The sequence below is a fragment of the Carettochelys insculpta genome, chromosome 7 (assembly GCF_033958435.1).
Source record: "Carettochelys insculpta isolate YL-2023 chromosome 7, ASM3395843v1, whole genome shotgun sequence".
NCBI classification, from domain to species: Eukaryota; Metazoa; Chordata; order Testudines; family Carettochelyidae; genus Carettochelys; species Carettochelys insculpta.
Window position 1 is genome coordinate 28757959 of NC_134143.1, and position 12819 is coordinate 28770777.

The 12819-nt window shown below is 39.8% G+C and overlaps 1 protein-coding gene across 1 annotated transcript in view; it reads right to left on the reverse strand.

The window, feature by feature from the left end:
- CTNNA3 (catenin alpha 3) overlaps positions 1 to 12819 on the reverse strand; it is a 751450-nt gene that overhangs the window by 20632 nt on the left and 717999 nt on the right.

Sequence of the window (12819 nt, forward strand, 5' to 3'; positions counted from 1 at the left end):
TTTTCAAAACAAAAAACTTCAATTTTTTAACCTAGATCTACAGGAGGCCTCAGCGCCTTCTGATGACAATGAGAAGTTGCTTCTGCCATGTGCCCTCTCATACCCCCCACCCTCTCATCCCACCATCTAACAGCCCAGTGATTAGAGTAATCAGTTGAGATAGGAGACCCAGGTTCAAACCTAGCCCCCACAGTACAGTGCTTTGCTGAACAAATATTCAACAACTACATTATGGCTGGAATGAGTGTTTTTACACCTCTGAAGCGAAGGACAAACTTTGAAAGACTGAGTTAATACTGGGATCTGGCAGGGTTTTGTTAAGAAGAGTTACTTTTTAAAATAGTCTCTTTAATTACATGCTCGAAATTGTTCCCATGGAGCTGATGTGCTGAGCTTCCACTGTGATGTTGAAAAGAACTCTGAATAGGTATCCTGTTTCATGTATATTTTCCAATTATATTTTGATCAATAATTCTTTCCTCATTTTAGTATTAAAATCCCATGTAATCAGCAGCACATTGGTCTTCATCACAATATCAATGAGCTCCTCCAGTTGGCTACAGAACTTTGAATTTCCTCATGCTGGCTGCTATGGTTACTGCAAATGCTTAAGTAAGTCAGATTTACTAAAGTGCCTAATAGGTAGAGTGAAATAAGCCTGGCATTGACCAGAGTGCTTGATTAGAAATTCAAATACATCCTTACTCAAAATAATGCCATGCTTTACTCTTTGGTTTAGCAGCATACACCACTAAATGTCCCTTGGAGAGGGTGAAGTGGCTGCTGTCATTTCACTGAACCATTAAAAAGCTTCTAACATTGTTCTTTGCAGTTGGAGTTCATGAAGTAGAAAAGTCCAGGTGCCCTGTTTAATGACAATCTTTCCTTGATCTTCTTAGCTTTTGTCACGACTTTGTTCTTGCTTGCTTATTGGTGATATTCAAGTGCAGGTGAGTCTACTTCAAGTGATGTCTATTTTTAATGTGCATGCACACACGATCTTTTTTCTTTTACAAAAAAAATGTAATCATAAACGACAGCTTATATTTCAATAATTGGGTCCACAAATTTATCCTAATTGTGAGTTCAAATGTAAAACCATACAATGTCAACACAAAAAAATACTCATTCAAAAGAGATAGAAGAAACAGAAAGGCTGAATTTGTCCAGACTGAGGCACCTACTGTTACAAATTCACTGGGATTTTGTTAAGATCATGCTTGGTAAAGAAGAGTGCGGAATCAGAAGTCCATACATCACAGCTCCATCTACACTACAGTGAGATTTCAAAAGGTGAACTTTCGAAAGATACCTTTCAAAAGATGGGCTTTCAAAGGTGCACATCCACACACAAAAAGCAGATCAAGATTGTGATCAGCTCTTGAAAAGACAAGTCCCCTCTTTTGAAAGGGGGCATCCACGTGTTCCAGGTTGCTCTTTTGAAAGAAAGAGCCAGGAAACGTCGTGGACAGGGTCGCATGGCACATATGCTGGAAATTGAGCCGACTATAGTGAACAAGAAGATGGACTATTCTGCCCCGTGCTTCCTTCAATGGCTCTTAAAAAGAAGAAATGTTGTGGAAGAATTAACAGAAGTGGCAGCTATGTGACAACAATTGGTGGTGTGAGCTTCACCATCATAGCTGATACCCCAATGATCTCCTAGGATTCCAGACATCCTACTCTTGGGAGAAGTCCTAGGCCTAGTCATGGCCCAGACAGAAGTGACACCACCACTGCCACTTTCCCTCAACTCCAGATAAATCTGAAATACAACCTGAGATGTGAGATTTCATCTGCCTTCTATCCCTGGTATCTCTTCTTCCTTCCCACATCTCATTTCTTCTTTCCAAGCACACTCTCTTTGTTTTCTATTTAGTAAAAGTCAGGCTTAGCCAGTCTAGATTGCCTATTTTGCCACAGTGCTGTGAGCCTGTGACAGAAGAGGAAACTACAAGCAATGTCCTAAATAGCCTAATGCTGGTACAAGCTTGTCAGGCTTTGGAGCAGCTGATAAGGCTGTCTCTGGGGCCTGTGTTTTTCCAGCCATGAAGCTGCAAACAAGAGTGCATGTAAGAGACAAATCCAGCTTTTTCCATTCTTCTTTTTTCTCTGGCCATGGCTACATTAGCCCTCACTTTTTGAAAGGGGGATGCTAATGAGCCATTTTGGCAGATGCTAATAAGGCGCTACCATGAATATGCAGCACCTCATTAGCATAATAGCGGTCGTGTGCGTTTCGAAAGTGCTGCTTTTGAAACGCATATCACCGGTGTAGACAGAGGCCTTCCAAAAGCCCCTTCTTCCCAAAAACAAAAGGAAGAAGGGGCTTTCGAAATCCGGGGGTCCTTTTGAAAGGCCCCTATCTACACCAGTGGCATGCATTTCGAAAGTGGCACTTTCAAAATGCGCACAGCTGCCATTATGCTAATGAGGCACCGCATAGTCATGGCAGCACCTCATCAGCATCTGCTGAAGTGATTTATTAACACCCCACTTTTGAAAGGCGGGGGCTTGTGTAGCCGCAGCCTCTGTGTGCACATGTTTGTGGGTGCATGGATGGCTTGTTTTGTCTTTTAGGAAAGAAATTCAGCCTTTAAACCATAACTACAACAGCACTAGCCCATCACAAATGTATTTTCCCTCCTGCAAAGGATAATTATTTGCATTTAAGTGATATTTCATAAGGGTTTTTTTTTTTTCCCTAAAAAGTCTCCAACCAAGGGGAAAGGGAACAAGGCTGTTAAAACGAAAGCCTTACTTACTTCTAGACATATGAAATGTCTTAACTGTTTCTCTTTGTTTTGTAATATCTCTAATACGAGGTTGAAAATTATTTTAATGTTATTTCTGTGATTCTAAGCAGACAGAGACCACTGCATGCCAAATCTCAAACCTTTTTAGGAATTATTTGATGTTGGACATTCTTCATGTTTATGGTAACACCTTTGGCTGTTTTGGCCCATATATTCCATCTAAACTATAGGAACAGCCACCTTCAAACAAACCTCATCTTCTCTAGTTCAGAAGTGCTAAAAACTGTCGTCTTTGGCCCCTTCACCACAAGTTGAGTTGAAGCAACCTTCTCTTAATTTCCATAGTCATATGTCTTTTCCTGCAGTTACCCAAAGATGTTGGAAAAGTTCAAAAATATTCAATACTCTCCAGGTAAGTGCTGAATACTGCTAATGACAGTGACATTTACTTGCAGTTCATAACAAAACCACTACAGATGGAGGGAAAGCACAGTGAACCACACAGTAATACATAGGATTTTCATTATGTTTATAAACAGAGTGTCATATCTAAAGCAACACCAATAAAGACACAAGATACTGAGGGCTTCAGTGGGAACTGAGATAAGGTAAATGATTTGCTACTTATACTTTTAAAAGGAACCCTGGAAAACTGGTGAATTGTGTTCTTGCTGAAGCCCTCCAGTGTGATATTGACATGAGTAACAAACTCTGAATCACTGTAAAATAAAAAAAACTTGTAAAAACAGAAATAAAGGGAATCTTTCATAGGTGTTGGGACAATTCAGTTTGTGGAATGACAAATTCATAACAGTAAAGGTAAAACGTGAAAAACATAAAATGGCCATCCTGGGAAGCAATGTATACCATTTGTGGCTAGGGTGTTTGGATGGGGACAGAGAGAAGAGGGGAGATAGGGAGGGAAGGGAGATGGATGGCAGCACTATTGAAATACAGAAAAGGAAAAGACAGAAGGCCATACTCCAATGTTCATTTTTGCACAAAGCATTCATTTACTGCTACAGAAATTTTGCAGCAATGCTAAAGCATGCGTTGTGCACTTTTGCAGCCACTCAGGAGAGATTCAGCTGCTGCCCAGCTGATTAGCAGGTGTCCACAGCTGGGGTATTTTTTTTTATTTGTTTGGTTTTTTCTACTGCTGATGAACATTCCTTGGTGCACATAATTATTTCGCAACAGAAAAGGAAAACAAAATCTGAACTGGAATGGAAAAGGTTAGAGGGAACATTGCATATAACCAGAGCTAATTGAAGAGTGGAAGTTCCAGGACATTTGGCTATTTCAATATTTGTTATCCTAAATCTGGACAAAATAGAAACACTAATACTTTTCACGGAAAGTTTAAAAATGCATTTGAAACAAAACGTTTTTATAGTGTCACGTTTGTTGAATCAAATAGAAATGTTCAGTTTTGGCTCAATCTGACATTAATGTGTGTCCTCCTGAGTGGCCATGGTGCTTTACTGGAGTTGTAGTTCAATTGTTTCAGGCTCCCTCTCTCCTCCATGGGCTACACTTCCATGCCAGACTACATCTCATGTTGTGAACTGTGGCCACGTGCTTGCATGATGTATTATATATGTTCAACCAGATGGGAAACTGTGGAGCATTATGGAATACCAAGTGTAGCCAGGGAGCCTAATCCAGCAGAAAAATCAAACTACAAGATCCATCAGGCAAAATGGCAGTTCCAGCAATCACGGACTAATACTAAAAATGACCTGAAATGAAAAACTTTTTAATTAAGGAGGATAAACTGAAAATAGCTCTATTTAGGTCATCCAGACCCAAAAATGAAGTAATTCATTTTGATTTTCCCAATGAAAAACTCAAAACATTTTGACAGAAAATTTAAATTTTCCAGAAACTACAATTTTCTATTACACATATTTTTTGATGGATGAATCCTAAAAAACTCTGGATATAATCTAGGGAATGGGAGATCTTACACCTTTATGATCCTTCTTCATTCTGGCATGTGAGCAAAACACTTTTTTTTTTTTTTTTTTAAATTTCACTTTTTATGAAAAATCAATGTTAGGACAAAGTCCACCTGTGTTACTGAGTGTGAAAAGCACCACTGTTAAATAACTGAGGTATATAAATCTTGAAGTACACTCATCCCTCATTAAACAAGTACTTTACTTATGAGTATTCACTAAAACAAAGAACATATATACCTACCTTTACTCACTATATGAGTGAACTTCCCCCGCTCATATAAGCAGGGTCCCTGGCTGGGGAGCAGGGAGACCTGCAGGCCGGCAGCTGGCTCAGCTCCAGCCAGAGGGTCCCTGACTGGGGGCGGGGAGACCGGTAGCTGGAGCCTTCTCCCTCCATCCCCTCAGACATGCAGCTGTCTGACAGCCCTGAGGCTGGGGGAAGAGAGGGAGAAGGCTCTTAGCCTAGTTCCCTTCCCTGCAACGTGAAACTGACCTGCAAGCCATCAGGAGACTGGAACCAGCCTGCCCCTGGTTCCAAGCTCCTGCCACTCCAGGACTCAGAACCTGACCAGCCCTGGTGGTTCCTGGCTCCACGCCCCTTGCAAGAAAATTCAAGTTATGCAGGGGTTGTAGGAACAACCCCTGGGTAACTCCAGGGTTTAGTGTATTAGACCCCATGCCACAGATCTCACCCTCAGCCAGGTTTTAACTGCCCCACATGGTCCCAAGCTGCCTCCAGCCTTAAACCCGTCCAGCAGCTCCCAACCTCCTCCAGCCTTAGACCCCTCCGCCCAGCATCCACAAACCACCCCTAGGTTTACAACCCCTCAGCAGCCACAAACCACCCCCAGTATTAGACTCTCCTTGCAGCCCCAAACTTCCCCCAGTCTTAGACCCCTCCTCCTGCATCCCTCAACAGGCCCAGCCTTAGACACTCTCGCTCCTCCCTCAGCCTCTTTACTGGGGCTGCTCAGCTGGGTGGCTCCCCTAGCCCTCCTGCTCCCAGCAATTAACTCCAGTGTTAAGGTTTCAGCACCTAGGCATAAGGTAATTGCTATCTCTAGGGATAGAGATAGCTGCAATCTCCAGCAGTTATCACTATTGATAGACATCTGCCTGAGGCAGCAGTACTGAGAAACTGCAAATGGCTTCTTTAATAGCCACATGCAGCTGGAAACTGCCCAGCGGGGGACCTTTAACAAATCTAATGGGACCCATGTTTGGTCCCCAACCCACAGGTTGGAAATCCCTGCTCTACATACATACACTACATCCTACTTCTGGTGCCAAACTATTCAAATACATCAGAAAAGTACCAAACTTCAACTGGTTTACGTCAAGTTACAAGCACTTGCAATGAATTGGAGACTTTTACATGTATTTTAATGGGAATTTAGTGTTGCTCTTATGAGTTTTCACCTACAAGCAGAAATTTGGGAACCAATTGTGCTCATATAGCGAGGGATGAGTGTACATGGTCATTACATATCATGTTGATTGGCACTGCATGTTACTCTACCTCAGTAAGGACTTTATGGTCTACCCCAACCTCTTCATTTTTCATAGGGATCTCAAAACATTATAATAGTTGTAAGACAGATCTTCAAATATGTAATGTAATTAGAGCAGCCTTCATGCATCAAGGATAAATCATACTCCCAATGAAGATGATGGCTGTTACTTTATAACCTGATTTTCTGAAGTTGTGAACACCTACCTGTAGCTCTGCGTAAAGTCAGAGGGAATTGCAGGGCTCAGCCATACCGTAAAATCAGGTCCTTTGTCATGCAATGTACAATAGAATGCCATAGGCTTCTAAAAACAAGGATTTTCAAAACCTCTTATTCCCACCTGATCCTTCCTGAATTATTTTTAACCTACTGGAAGGATCTGTAATGCATAAGAATCTTCAAATGCATGTTAAGTAAAAGATCAGACAGGTTAGTTACTCATACAATTTTAAAGAATCCACAATCTGTACAAGCTACAGTAATTGTGAGAGTCAATCAGTCTAGCATTCTGTGCAATGTTTGAATGTTCATAATGTCTGTGTGAATGCTTTTAAAACATTGTTATTTCATGCTGTACTTGAGTATAGATTCAAGAATAATAAGAAAAGATGATGTTTGACCCACTTGATAACAGCAGTAATGCAGCTATTCATAGAAAAGGCAGGATTAATATTATGTCATATTGACTTTTTACCCACTTTCTATACAGAGAAGAGTCACTTGCAAAAAACAAAACCTTCCCTTTCCCAGTCCTCATCTTTCACTGAAACTGACAGCAAGATATGAAGGTGCCTTTCATCAGTGAGCAGATTTGAAAGCTTGTAGACAGGGTGCTCAACTTTTATTTAACACAACCTCAAACTTGTATTTTTTTAAAAGGAATCTAAATGGATTTTCATAATTTAAGAATGGAGATTGATAGTATCAGTTAGACAAAATTATACCCAGCTGCTTTGGCTAGGTAAATAAAATACTTGGAAGTAGAATTGTTTTGAACTAAATATTGAGTGAATATATTAATTATGTGAAGTTCAATACTCAGCTCTGTCACTCAGCATGGTAGAATCCAAGAGTAACATAAAAGGTTTCAGGAAGCTCCAAGCCTCAACTGGTGCAGTATAAATTTCTGGAAAGTTTTCAAGGGCCTGCCTGTGGCAGCATTTCCCTAAACTACCATATCTCCTTTATTGCAGCACCATGGAGTCATTTAATTCCTGGTGCATTTTCATTGACTGATCACTGCCTCCAGCCTAGTTTCAGAAAGAACTGGCTATCCAAACTTTCTTACATGCTGTCTCCCACCTTCACAGACTGTGCCTGTTCCTATCCCCCTTGCCTATTTGCTATTCCCTCTGTCCCCTCAATAATCCCTGGTCAGTCTTGCAGCTCTTTGGGAATGAGGAAGTCAAATAACCATGACTGGCTGATTCCCACATTGATCCTCTGGAAAAACAGCTTTCTTCACAATCATGGAATGTGCAGATAAATTATATTCATTATAGCGATAGATTCACTCCCATCGATAGCACTTAGCCCGCAAGGGACTTTTAAAACCAAAGTATACATTCTGTAAATGCTCTCTCACATAACAAGGACTTCCATTCCCCCATAAACAGTGGAGTGCAAAAAAACAGACTAACATTCTGTTCCTGCAAGTTATCCTGGAAACCAATAGGGAAAAACCCTCTTCCACCCCCTTTTTTTTCCTTTTAACTCGCAAGAGTACAAGAGGCAGGTGTTTTAACCGGACTTGTCTGTACCCAGAGTGTTTAATAACAACTTGCCTGATATGACATACTCCCCACCCTCAGCTATAAAAGTGCCTTGTTTGTCTTCTTCCAGTCTTTCTGGGGGTGACACACATCAATATCCCTGTTGTCTGGTGGAATGATATTATTAATGTGTCTTGAAGGTAATTATATCTGCCCAACATTGTCTTAAACTTGCAAGCTTTCCTGTTTTCTTTTTTAAAAAATAATAGAGGCAAACATCTTTTGTAAGGTTTGTCAATTGTCTCTAACTTCTCATTTCCAAATCTCTGCAGCAATAACTGGGACCAAGGTATTAGGTTATTTGATATGGGTTACTATAAAAATGCCATATAATACTATATTTTGCAGGCATTATTCTAGACCCATTTTCTGACTGCATTATTACCTCAGATGAATGATTAGAATACTTTGGCCCTGATCTTATGAGTTTCCAAATACTAATGCCTCAGGTAAAGGGGTTGAGACCTCTTAACATGGTAGATCCTCAGGATCAATATCACAGAAAGAACAAGAAATCCTGTGGGACCTTATAGACTAACAGATATTTTGGAGCATAAGCTTTCATGGGCAAAGACCCTCTTCATCAGGTGCGTGAGTGGAGAGTTCCAGAGGAGGGTTTAAGTATATGGTCTTATGAAAAGGAAGGAGTCCCAGTCAAGAGGAGGGCCAGAGTTGACAAGGTCTGTTCAGTCACAGAGGATGTGGTCCATTATCAGCAGCTAATGTGGAGTTGTGAACATCAAGAGAAGAGAAACCAGCTCAATTCAGTCAATTAGGATGTGGCGATTTGAACATCAAGAGCACAGAAACTGCTTTTGTGTTTGGCCAGCCACTCCCAGTGTCTGTTCAGTCTGTGGCTGATGGTGTCAAATTTGCAAATGAATTGCAGCTCTGCAGTTTCTCTTTGGAGTCTGTTCTTAAAGTTTTTTGTTGTAGGATGACCATTTTTAAATCTGTTACTCAGTGTCCAGCGAGACTGGAGTGTTCTCCTACAGGCTTTTATGTGTTACCATTCCTGATGACAGATTAGTGTCCATTTATTCTTTTACATAGAGACTGCCCCGTCTGGCCAATGTATATTGCAGTGGGGCACTGCTGGCACATGATGGCATACATTATCTTAGTAGATGTGCAGGTGAAAGAGCCCCTGATGGTGTGGTGTGGTTCGGACCTGTGATGATATCACTGGTGTAGATTGAAGATACACACTAACTTGGCTAAACCTCTGATACTCATCACAGAAAGAACCATGCTATCCTGCAGTGAAGTCTACATAAAGAATTAGTCTTCTTTGCTCTTTCTTCACCTTCTGCCACCAGTGACTGAGTCTTTGCACAGTAATAACCAGTAAGCAGCCTGTCATCTGGGTGAAAGGTCCTTAGATCAAACTACAGTAGGCTCCTTGCATTATAGCCAAATTACCTTACTATTAACCTATAAACCTACTATAATAAAATGAGTAATTAAACAACAAATTTAGAAGAAATTAGAAAATAGATGTATCTACAGGCAAGAAACCAAGTCATCCATATAGGCTACAAGATGAACACTATCAATAAAACACTTCAGCAAGTTCCAAAACCCAAGATTCTCCTATACCTTAAACACATTTGAACAAGGACCATGAAGTAACATGTGCTGTGTTCCTTTTTTATTTTAGCATTTTTAAAACAATCAATTCATACACTCAGTCATTTATCTGCTATTCACTGAATATGCAAAAGATTTTCCTGTCTAAACAAGCCAAATTGCTGATAAACTTGTATTAAGCATTGATTGTTCTGTGAACAGCTATGAATAATGGACAGTTAAATAATGGAATCCCAAACATTCTGCATTTTCAGTGAGACTGGAACAAAGAACAAATGCTACGTGATATTGTGAAATAATGTTAAAAACTAAAAATCCAATGCCAGGATCTTTTGTTTTGTTTTGTTTTTTGTTTTGGTTTTATTAAAGTTTCTCAATACACTCTATGATACAAATGACAAAAATGGCAAAAAATTGCCACGTTCATTTATCCCTGTGGCAATACAACAGTAAACAAAAAGGTCACCGAGTATTTTACACGAGTTCCTTAGATATAATGCACCTGATATCAAATCAGACATAACTAGTATCCCAGAAATAGTAGCAAAATATACTACTATACATTTTCAGGCTGAAAAAAACTGCCAGCTGCAAGATTCCCAGCTTAAAGCACAGGGCCAGAGCAGTGAAATCTCTGGACACAAAACTTTGTACTGGTTTCCCCTGAAGTCAGCTGGGATGGAAATTGAATGAATGGAGCTATGATCTAGCCAAAGTTTTAAGAAATAAGAGGGAAAAGCTAGAGCCACCCCCAACTAGGCTGATTTAAAAGGAACATTGTATACCTAGAAGCTCCTAATGCAGTGTCATAAGCCCCTTTCTGTCAAAACAAATCTTATACGCATAAGATTTATAGCATCCAATGCAAAAAGGGGGAGACTTGAGACTGTGACTACTTAGTCTGATTCCATCAGCAACACAGGCCACAGAACGTCCCCAAAACAGTTTCTTTCTGCATTAGAGCATAATAGATAAATCTAAGCCATTTGAGATCTTCAATAATGTGATGGGAGCATCCACAAATTATGTAACAGATGAGGAAATAACATCAGATAGATGATCAGTCTTCAGTATGAGATGAAGAAGCTTAGCAACAGCCTCACAAGTTTGAGCCCTATATGACCTAAGAGAGAGAGTGGGAATGACAAAGTCTGGTTCTTGGGTTTTTATAATTTAACAACCAGAAGGTAAATATTTAGAGAATAATTCTGTACTGAACTAGAGTAAACAGAATGTCCCATAAGTAGAGGAAAAAAAGTATGATAAAAGGCATTTGGAGTATCAGGTTTCTGCATTAGTAATTAAATGCAAATTAATTTAAAAGACTACCTTACCATGCATATTTCTCAGAGTCCTTACCATGTTAAGGGCACAAGAGATGGAAGCAGTATTACAGTAACGCAAGAATACCCTCTCTCTAGAGACACCGAAACTATCTTAAACCAAAGGCAACCAATAAATCCTGGAACTAGTTTTAATAGACACCCCCAAAATCTAGTGAATGGGCAGTTTCACGTCTTCAAGGAAATACGATCCCTCAATCAGTTTAAATAAAAATAGCTTCATTTAAGTCTTAAAATAAACTTGAGTTAAATATCTAATATTAATCATTCAGTGAACAGCTACTTTTGTTAAAGAATGACCTGCTACTGAAATAAGTAAAATCATTGCACTTGAAGTAAACTTACTCAGATGATGGGCTCAAAAAATTAATCTATGATAGGCACAGAATTACGCGCATATATATCAAAGGAAATTATAATTAGAGGGATGCCACAAAAGTACTATATGAGTGAAAAAGTCCCAGGACAGGTTTTCATACTTAGGTGTCTGTAAGATCTGGTCCAAGAGTTTGTCAATTTCCCCTCCCCACTGTGGTAAATGGCTTTTCAATTAAAAGAACATTTAAGTTTTAAAATATCAGTTTTTGTATTAAATGCCCCGGTTTTTAATCATCAAGGTGAAAAAATGCCTCAGCCTGACAAAGTGAAAAAAGAAAAGCCAATTATTTTGGTGGGGAGCAGGGATGGGGTGAAGAAGAGAAAAATGTCCTTACTGTCATTAGCGTTATTACAGCTACAGGCACCTGGGCTACAGTCTAATACTTCTGATATAAAATATTAAATTCAACACTCACCATAACACAGACACATGAAAAGCACATGACCTGCACAAATATGGAGCGAAAAAAATTCATTATTGGGCACGGCAATATCTTTTATTAGACCAACTTTTGTTGGCTGAAGAGAGATGCTTTCACACCTCACACAGCTCTTCTTCAGGCCTCAGAAAAGTGACCAGAGTATCAGTTTCTACAAGTTAGGACAGATACTTGAACATGATGGATTAATATATTGCAAGAAACTTGAAACGAAATGGCCAATTAACACCTCTGCAATCCTACAACAAGAGAGGGTGAGTAGATAACAAAGTGTTGTAAAGAACTGTAAAAATATCAAATGCATTGAGAAAACATTTTTAGTGTCTAGCAGAGTTATGGACCAACAGAAGCCAGTCAAATACAAATATGACCTCACCTTGTTGTTCACCCCATATCTGGGAGTGGGGGCAGCAAAGCTACAAATCTGCTGCAAACAAAATGAGTAGCAGAGGCATCAATATTGAAAGGAAAAGAATCAGGACCCAAAACAGTCAGATAAAACTTAGCTCCCTTTTAAGCTCTGATATCACATAATAGTAAAAGGAATGGAAATGAATCAGACCCATACGCAGTAATTTCTGTGTGGAGAGGGAGTGCTCATTTTGGTAAATGTGGGAAGCAATTTTTTACATATAAAGAAGGTCAAAATAGTCACACAGTAAGTGTGCATAAGGGAGGTTAATGAAAAATTTGAGTGGAAACACTGACTGGTAAAATGATTTTGTTATAACACTTAACATTTATATAATAATAAAGGTTTTATAGAAATTAGCTTCTGGGGTCTTGGTCTAACATTGTAAGTGAAAAAAACATATTTCAGAATATGCCAGTCTTCTCTTCAGAGTTTTCCAGTTAATAGCATATATAGGCCACTATAATGAAATAGATTTTAGGTAACAGCCAGGTTAGGGTGACCATATTTCCCTATGCCAAATATAGGACACACGGGGAGGAGGGGTTGACAGTTCCCCGTCTGCGGCTGCCAAGCAAGTGCAAATCCCTGGCTATCCCATGCCTTTGGGTGCCAGAAATGGGGCTGCTGCCCTGCAAGGGACCTCCCCAGTT